Source organism: Alligator sinensis, unplaced genomic scaffold (assembly GCF_000455745.1).
Source record: "Alligator sinensis unplaced genomic scaffold, ASM45574v1 scaffold656_1, whole genome shotgun sequence".
NCBI classification, from domain to species: Eukaryota; Metazoa; Chordata; order Crocodylia; family Alligatoridae; genus Alligator; species Alligator sinensis.
In genome coordinates this window covers 702,557-711,842 of record NW_005842333.1, presented here as the reverse complement: position 1 = coordinate 711,842, position 9,286 = coordinate 702,557, and the positions used below count along the sequence as shown (strand labels likewise).

General features: G+C 49.5%; 1 long non-coding RNA gene across 1 annotated transcript in view; it reads right to left on the bottom strand.

Moving 5' to 3' along the window:
- Nucleotides 1-7,093: 7,093 nt before the first annotated feature.
- LOC102370004 overlaps nt 7,094-9,286 on the bottom strand; it is a 12,502-nt gene continuing 10,309 nt past the window's right edge. The window contains exons 2-3 of the long non-coding RNA XR_324444.1: nt 7,792-8,130; nt 7,094-7,162 (exon numbers count right to left, since the gene is read on the bottom strand). This is a non-coding gene — a long non-coding RNA (uncharacterized LOC102370004). The remainder of the gene's footprint in view (nt 7,163-7,791; nt 8,131-9,286) is intronic.

Sequence of the window (9,286 nt, the reverse complement as noted above, 5' to 3'; positions counted from 1 at the left end):
TGTAGGGAAGGTGGATCCCTGCAGGAGAACAGGTGGTCCAGCTGAACCAACTTTCACCCTGAGGGACCATCAAACCTCTCTGAGAGAATCTGAACATCAAGATGTGTCAGGCAAGAGAGAGGGTGGGATGAAGGAGAGGCGAGTTCCAATAGAGTGGTGGTCTGAGAATTCGCACCCATTCACAGTGGTGCATTGGCTAGGAAACCTCGAAACCATGACCAAGTGTAAAGGAAAATGGACGTGGATCAAAGTACGACAGGTTTAAGGGTGCCATAGGATTGACAGCAAGCTCATGGTTTGGTGCTCCAGCTACTTCAAGGCCAACAGGCCCAAATGGAGAAACTAATTTGGGTAAAGACCAAAGAGGCAGATGCTTGGAGTTCCTGCTACCTATTCAGCAGCATAATAAGCAAAAAGATTGATGCTCATCAGGAAGCCATAATTCATGCCACAGAAAGGCTAAAAATGCCATAGATGACCTCAGAAGATAATGCAAAAGCCTATTTGGAATCGTTTGAGAGGGCAGCCTTGTCAGCCAGCTGGGATAAGGCACATTGGACCAGGCAGTTAGGCTCATTTTTGATAGACCCCGCACAAGTAGTGTACAGAGCATTGCTAAGGCCCAAAGGCAACAGACTATGGAAAAGTAAAAAGCTGTTATATTATATAGGCTAGAAATTTTGCCTGAGTACTACCAGCAACTGTTCCAGACGAAGAAGAAATGGGAGGAGTGACAACTCTGAATCTTGGCCCAAATACTGCGAGACCTGCTAGAAAGATGGATTAAATGAGAAAGTAAGACCCTAATGGAGGTTTTAGGGGTCTTCACTCCAAAGCAGTTTCTGGAAGACTTAGAAGATGATGCACCAAGGTGGGCTTGAGGACACCAACCACAGACCATGGAAGAGGCCTAGTAATTAGTGGAAGACTTTACTGCTGCTGAGGGGGGACACAGGCAGGGGAAGAGCCATGAGGGCAGGTGTTGCCCCAATAAAATGGATAAAACACTTAGGGGTACCTGTAAAGAGGGTCAAATCATCCCCACGCCTGCTCCGACAACCAAAAAGGTTAGAACCTCAAGAGGTTATATACCATCAGTGTGGAACCCCAAGGGATATTGGCTGGCATTGTCTGCAGCAAATCTGGAAAGGGCAGCCCGGGGAGGAAGCCCCATGATATCCAAACAAGTGGTTCCACATAGGCTCCCATGATGAAATGATGGACTGTAACTTTGGACAGCAAAAGACAACCTTGGGGGTCCCAAAGCCCATGGTGGATGTCAAAGTGGGTGCTCCGATCATCCCAGTGGTTGTCAATTTTGGCTGTGCTCAGACAAGGTTGCATAAGGTTACCATATTTCCAGTTTAAAAAAAAAAGACTACACCTGTTGGGAGGATAAGGTTACCATATTTCCAGTTTAAAAAAAAAGACTACACCTGTTGGGAGGTCACCTCACTCCCAATCCCTTAGGCCCCTGGCCCTGCCAGTGCCCCTCACTCCCAGCCCACAGCCCCCCCACCCCATGCCCGTCTCTCCTGCTGCCCCTTACTCCCAACCCACACATCCCTGGCCCTGCTGGTGCCCCTCACTCCCAACCTGCTGCCCTCTGGCACTGCCAGTACTCGACTCCCAACCCACAACCCCCTGACCCTCTGTGCCCCTCAGTCCCAGCCCACAACCCCCCCAGACCTGCTGGTGCCCCTTAGTCTTGACCCACAGCCCCCTGCTCCTCCCAGCCCTGCCAGAAGGGGGGCCCCAGCTGCCCCCATCATGGCCAGACCAGAGTGCAGTGGCTCCAACTTATGCGGGCAGTGGTGGAGCAAGTCTGACCCCAGCACAGGCTAGAGGGAGGAGGGCACACCTGTAGCACTGTAACAGGGGGGGCCTGCTCTGTGCCAATCTCACTGTGGCCTGCCCACCTGTTACTGGGCTAACCACCCGCCTTCTTGTCCACCATGCCTTGTTGTTAATTGATGTTGATTAAGCGGGAGGCTGCCCATTTCTTGCCCTGATGCCAGAAGGCACTACCTGCAGCTCTGTTCCTCCCCTACACCGCAGCCCAAGCCTTGCAGATGGCATCCAGATGTTATCCATATCATCGGCCTTGCACTGGGCCCCAGAATCCTACTAGTTGGACCCCACTTAAATCCCTTGTTCAGGCAGCCTATTCAGCCTTCATTCCCAGCTGCATAGCTCCCTGAGCTGCTTCCCCCTTATGGGTGTGGTCCCCCTGGGACCTTCAGCTCTACTGGCCCTTGCCCACCTCCAGGCCAGTCAGATCCCCAGGCCCTCAGCTCCTGGGTGTTCCTCACGGTGGGCCCCTGGCCCTTCGACCCTTCCGGTCCTGGCCCCAGCATTGACCAGTCAGGGGATGTCAAGACAGGTTAAGAGTCTGTGGCCTGACTCTCTCTCTCTGGGGTCCACCTTCTAGACCCTACAAAGGGGTAACTCACCTGGTTGTGGGAGCTGGGGTTAGGGTGCCCCAACCCACCTTTCACCAGGGTGGTAACTAGCCTGGCATTTCCTGGGGACTCCCGCACCACTGAGCGCCCCACCAGGCCACCCACTCCCAGCACGGTGCAGTTTTAGGTCATGCCCAGTACTAGGATCCTCCTGACCATCCCCTACAGCTCCTCCCTTATCTCCAGGAGACACCAGCAGCCCTCCGGCCAGGTGATGTTGTTGCTTGGCCTCCAGCAGCACAATGCCCTGTTTATATGGGCAGCCCTGAATCTAAAATGGCTGCCCTCATCAGGCACCTGCCGGCTGTTGTCTTCTGGCTCTTGCCCCCTGCCACAAGCACCCACCACCCTGGACCGTGGCTCCTGTGCTGCACCAGGTGGCCTGGCCATGCCCCCACCCTGGGAAGCATTTCCCAGCCCCGCACCCTTACTAGCATGGTCCTTGGTGCCATCAGCCCAGCCACAGAGCTGGCCGCTGCCCTCGAAGCCCCCCACCCCTCACTTTCTCTGCTAGAGGGGCAGATGCCTCCCCATCTTGCCGGACCCCCAGTGCCCAGACAACTTCTCACAGCGCTAGTAGGCATGTGCCCCACCTCATACACCCACCCCCTCCACACACCCACTTACACATACACCTCCCCCCCACCCCCAACAGTACCCCAGCCCTGGCCCTCCAGTCTCTGCCCCCCATAGACTTACTTGCACCCATCTGCCGAGGCTGCTCCCACCACCCTGCCTGGCTGCATGCTGGCCACATGCCTCCAATCACACCATTGTGAAGAAGAGAGGGGCAGCAACTCAGAAAGGATAAAATAGTGTCCAGGTTAATGCAACAAGTGTACTGGTTGGGCCTGCATAAAACAGGTGGAGGTATTCTGCCAGGGGTTCCCCAATTGTCAGAAGGTCTCTTGGAGCTCAATGGTGATTGTGCCTAAACCCAGTGGGACTATAAGATTATGTATAGATTTAAGGAAGGTGAATGCTGTGTCCACCTTCAATGCTTTCCCCATGCCCCACATTGAGGAGATGTTAAAGAAAATAGGGCAAACCCAGTTTATATCTGCCCTAGACCTGACAAAAGGATACTGGCAGCTCCCCGTAGCCAGAGGGGATAAGGAGAAGACTGCTTTTGGAACTCCATGGGGCTTGTTCCAATTTACCGAGAGTTGAGTTGAGTCCATTTGGGTTACATGGGGCTGCCACCTTGTTCCAGAGGCTTATGGACCAGCTCCTGCCCCCCCAAATCCTATGCAACCACCTATATTGATGACATTATAATCTTTTCGGAGCAGCAGGAACAGCACGTGCAACATCTCAGAGCAGTCTTGGGCGAACTCGGGTAGCTGGGCTAGCAGCACACCCAAAAAAAATGCTCAGTGGGACAAGAAGAAACTAAGTATTTAGGCTTCCAGGTGGGGCAGGGCCAGAAAAAACCTCTGGCAGACAAAGTACAGGCAATTTGGTCATACCAGCCACCAACCACCAAGAAACAGTTAGAAGGCTTCCTACACCTGGCAAATTAATATCGGAAATTTGTACCATGGTTCTCCGACATAATCTGCACCCCTGACCAAGTTAACAAAAGGTAGGAGAGGGAGTGCCCCTTCAGTGGATACCTGCTACATTACAGGCTTTTGGGCAGGTTAAGGAGGCCTTATGCCAGCACCCAGTGCTTTACACAGATGACTTCACAAAAACTTTATTTTTACAAACTGATGCCTCTGGCATAGCTTTGGGGGCTGTGTTTAGCCAGCGGGTGGATGGGGAAAACTGACCAATTCTGTATGCTATTCAGAAACTGCTTGCCCTGGAGACATGATATTCCACAATAGAAAGGGAATGCCTGTTCATAAAGTGGAGTATAGAACTTTTCCACTACTATTTATTGGGATGGAAAATTATCTTAATTACAGATCACACCTCACTGAAATGGCTGTAGGCCACCAAATCCAAGAACCGGATAATGCAGTGGGCATTAGCGCTCCAACCTTTCTATTTCTCAGTAGAATACCAGCTGGTGAGGCAAAATGTGACCACCAACTTCCTGTCACAGAGCCAAGACCAAGGAGGAATTGACCAGGAAAGAGAGATACCCAAGTCACAAAGGTTGAAGGCAACTGATAAAGCCCCCTGACCTGCTTATCTAAGGGGAGAGGTGTGTCATAGGAGCCGGTGGCAAGCCCCTTCTATGGACAACAGAACTGAGAAGTTCTAAAGGAGTACAACTGGGACTTAGCTCACTTTCCTGGCTCTGGTCGGGTCCTTACCAAGTGAAGCAGGCTGCCAGGATAATAAAGGCTGGCCTGCTGGCCTTGGGACAGGCGGAGGTAAGTGCTGTGCCCCAAGGCAACCAGTGCAGACATTGTAATTGTGAATACAGGATGAAATCACATTCCTGAGCAAGGAGTGTAACTGTTCATCAGGGGATGGAGTTGGGAATTGCAGGAAGGACAGAATTTATAAGCTTTAAATCAAGAAATGAGAAACAGATGCATTTATGGATGTTTGTGTTGCGAATCAAGAAATTAATATGGGGACACTTTGAATGAATGCGTACGACAGATTCAGAACTAAGACATGAATTAATATTATATTTGTGAATGTTCAACTGACAGACATGGTGTGACTTAATGCCTAGATATTTGGTGTGTGGAATGAGAAATGAGGTGCAAAATGAAAGACTGCAAACCTGAGAGGAAAGGGGCAGGGTGTGGGGAGGTGGAGGCCTGCAAGAGAACAGGTGGTTCAGCTAAACCAACCTTTGCCCCGAGGGGCCATCAAACCTCTTCAAGACAGCCTGAACATCAAGATGTGGTGGACAAGTGAGAGGGCAGGATGAAGGACAGGTGAGTTCCAACAGAATAGTGATCTGAGAATTCACACCTGCTCACACCCAGTATAGTGTTCTTATTTTCTTTTGATACTGAAGATAATGATGTTAATATGACATTTTGCAAGAACCTGGGAAGGATACCATGGCAATGGATGCAGTGTAAAATTATAAAAAACACAGCACAACTCTATTGTAGCATCTGAGCATTGTTTCTCAGATAAAACAACCAACTAACTGATTTCCCAGAACATGGAATGGAGACACTACAGCTTGCCATAGAAACCATAAAGCCTCCCTCGAGCTGAGTTCTAACAGGAAACCAATTTTCAAGGGAAACTGGTCTGTGTCACTGTCATCAAGAAGTCATGTCAAGTGAAGCAGACATGACTTTTAGCTCTCCCTTTCAGCTCCAAAGTAGAGCTGAAATCATTCATGGGGGGTGGGGGGTGGAAATCAGTACATGGACTTAGTTTCTGAACAGTGCCAAAAAAAGTCCTAGAACAGTTACAAACAAATGTTCACAGGACATTGCGATGGTGTTTCAACTTGATCTGGAAATGCCAACTACAGGGAGGGGAGGAATAGTTTCGAAGGCATTTTTGCCTAATGTAACTACGAGAGATGTAACAATGCAGCTGGGTGCCCAGTGCAGCTGTGACACAGAGGCAGCAGTGATTTCTGACTGCCACTGTGCTGCTGGCATGATTGTATAGCTGCAGAGGATGCCGCGCGGGGGGGGGTCTGTCCCCCAGTCCGCTCCAGTTGCTCCACCCTAGTTATGCTACTGGTAGCTAACCAGTATGAGATTCAAGAGTACTGGTGAGAAGCTAGTCCACACTCCACTGCAAAACATATAAAACTCATTCAGAAAATACTACATTCCAGACAAATGGTGCCCAATCTTTTGGCCCCAGGGGCTGAAAGAGTGGTGTGCGTTTGGTTGGTCCATGGGCTGGCTCAGGCCTAATGTGACATGCAAGTCCTGGCTCTGGCCCCAGCCCCATATGTGCCAGATCAGGCCCACTGCCACTACCCTAGCCCCATGTATGTTTGATTGAGCCTGTGGCCCTGGCCCCAGCCCCAGTCCTGCCACCAACCCCATGCATGCCAGGCTGATCCCATGCATGGAGCCATGTTACCTGGTCCCTGGGGCTTTGAAATTTGGCAGTGGGGGTGAGGTGGTAGCATTAATTGCCAGCACTCCCTAACTGACATAATTTCTTGACTCTGGGGAAAGCACTCCAGGCCAGATTACATGGCTCCATGGGTCACATCTGGCCCATAAGATGGGGGTTGAGCACCCCTGTGCCAAACTAAAAGCCTGCCATGGAATCTGAGCCCCTGAGACTGTTTGGTGCAAGGATGGAAATGGTATATTTCTGCATAGATTCTGTCCCAGGTTTTAAATAACACCTACAATTAACCCAGAAAAATATGATCAGTTAATAAAGGAGCTGTGCCCCATTAAGAAACATAGATACGTAAGCACCCTAGGAGCAATGATTTCAGCTGAGTGATCTCTTGGATGTATACATGAAGAAAAGGATTCAGAAATGCTCATTTGATCAACGCCCTGTTACTGTCAAGAAGTCTGGAGTAGGAGCTGGGACTTGTGACTCAGATCCCAGTCTCCATTATTAGCAGTACACTGCACTAATTAGGTCAAGATATTAAGCCCAACACATTAAAATGTGCTATTTGACCTTGGGTGCCCAACTCAGTCAGGTCTGAATATCAGAAACTAAAGTACTCATAGCTCCAACTGAACAGTGATGCTCAGGATTTCCAATTACCAGGGTCCAAATATCTCCAGCTGATCATCAGAAGTTTTTTGAGGAGTTTATCCTTCACCTCTCAGTATCCATGCCTATAAAATACACAAAACACACAGTTGTAGTGGACTGATTAATTAACATACATAAAGCACTTAGAGATTCTTCTGCTTGAAGGCAAAGAGAGAAAGACTCCAAGTTAAACTGGAACTCGGTTTTTATAGACTTGAATATTAATAAAAACATTAATGAGATAAGAGGGAGAAATCAAGGTTAGTAAATAACCCACAGTTCTCTGGGCCCCCAAGCAATTAGCCTTTCTACCCATTTGATTCCTAATAGTGTCTTCTTTCCACCACAACTTGTCCTAATCAGATCTCAACTTCTTGGTGATCTACCACTCTGCTGATCAGTCCTTATGTGTGCTGCTTGGAAGAGTTTACAATCCAAGTATAAGACAAGAGAACAGGTTGATATGGATAGACTAATTGGCACTTAATTCCCTTAGGCTCCTAGGACCCCACCCTGCCTTGAACTGCATGAGCTGTCTTTTGTTCAGAGGCCGCAAGAAAGGGCCATGCACTGAGGGAGTCTGTGTCATGCAGTCTCATATGTCAGTGCCGTGAGCCTTCTCAAGCACGGGATTCCCACGTGATACACATCTGCTGGTGCACCAGGAAGTGTGCAGTGTGGGTGAAGCCCTCTAGCACCTGTAGGCCCTTACCTGCATGGAGTCTTTGGTGCATGAGGAGCAGCAAACTGTGGTTGAAGTTCTCTTTGCAGTCGGTGCATTTATGGTGTTTCCCCGATTTAGTGACCAGGCTCTGACCAAAACTTTCCCACAGTTGGCCAAGGGGGTGGTCTTTCCTCCTGGTGGTTCCTCAACTGCTTGATGATGTCTCAGGTGTGGTGGTAGTCTTAACCTATCCTCTCCCTGCAGGATTTTCTTGGTTGGTTTTCTGGGAAACATTTTCTTTCAGTCCTCCCAGTATAGGATCCAGATTCTTGTGATCTGCCTCTTGTGGTTTCTCTTCTTCATTTGTGCCCATAATATCATCCTATGCTAAAATAAAAAGAGAATGCAAGTATGACCAACACATTCCCTATGCTAGGGATGCAGGAAGCCTATGAAAGGGAAACCACGAGAAGCAGTGAATAATGAAACATCCTTTATGAGAATGCATACCAGAAGCAAGGTCTATCCAAGCCTTCTGTTTCAACATCTGACCTAATGACTTTGAGACAGGAAAGGAGAGGACCGCACTTGTATAGAATGCCCAGGAGGCATTTTAGCTGTTAGGAGGCTCAGGCTTTTTCACATGAGGTACTAATAGCCAATTTTTTCAAAAACATACCAGGAAAATGTGACAACTTTAAGGTACAATACTGCATAAGGAACATGGAAACACAAGAAAACTAGCTGTTCTTATGCATCCAGGAAAGAAACTGTCCTTAGGCATTGCTTACTGGCACTCCCAAGTAACACACTCTCACTGCAACCATGTCCAGATCTCTAGACAGAGTCCTATGCTTACAAGAGGACTTTCAGAAGTGAGACTGCCACCCACCCCTCCCAGTCCTAAAAGTAAAGGAGCTGATCCCCCACCTTCTCGCACTACACAGTGCACCCTGCACCCAGAGTAAGGACCCTGGACTTCAGAAAAAGCAGACTTCAACTCGCTCAGGGAACTCATGGGTAGGATCCCCTGGGAAGCCAGTCTGTGGGGTGAGGAGTCCAGGCAGGGGCAACATAGTGGGTGCACATGCACCCCCTCAGCATCTGTGGGTGGTTGCCAACCCCTGGTTGGCACTCCCCCCATCTCTTCCCCCACCACCAACAGCACCGGCGGTGTCTGCGGGAGCTCCCACTTACTGCTGCCCTGCTGCCACCACCATGCCCCCCCAGTCACTGGAGGCACACATCATTCATGAGTCTAGAAGAGCTGGCTGTATTTTAAAGAAACCTTACTGAGAGTGCAGGAACAAGCCACCCCCATGTACAGGAAGACTAGCAAGTATGGCAGAAGACCAGCTTGGCTTAGTTTACTGAAGATGGCCCTGCTAAGTCACAAAAAGGAAGCTTATAAGAAGTGGAAGCTTGGACAGACAACTAGGAAGGAGTATAGAGCATTGCTCAGACATGCAGGAATAAAGTCAGGAAGACCAAAGCGCAATTGGAGGTACAGCTGGCAAGAGAGGGTGTGTGTGTGTGTGTGTGT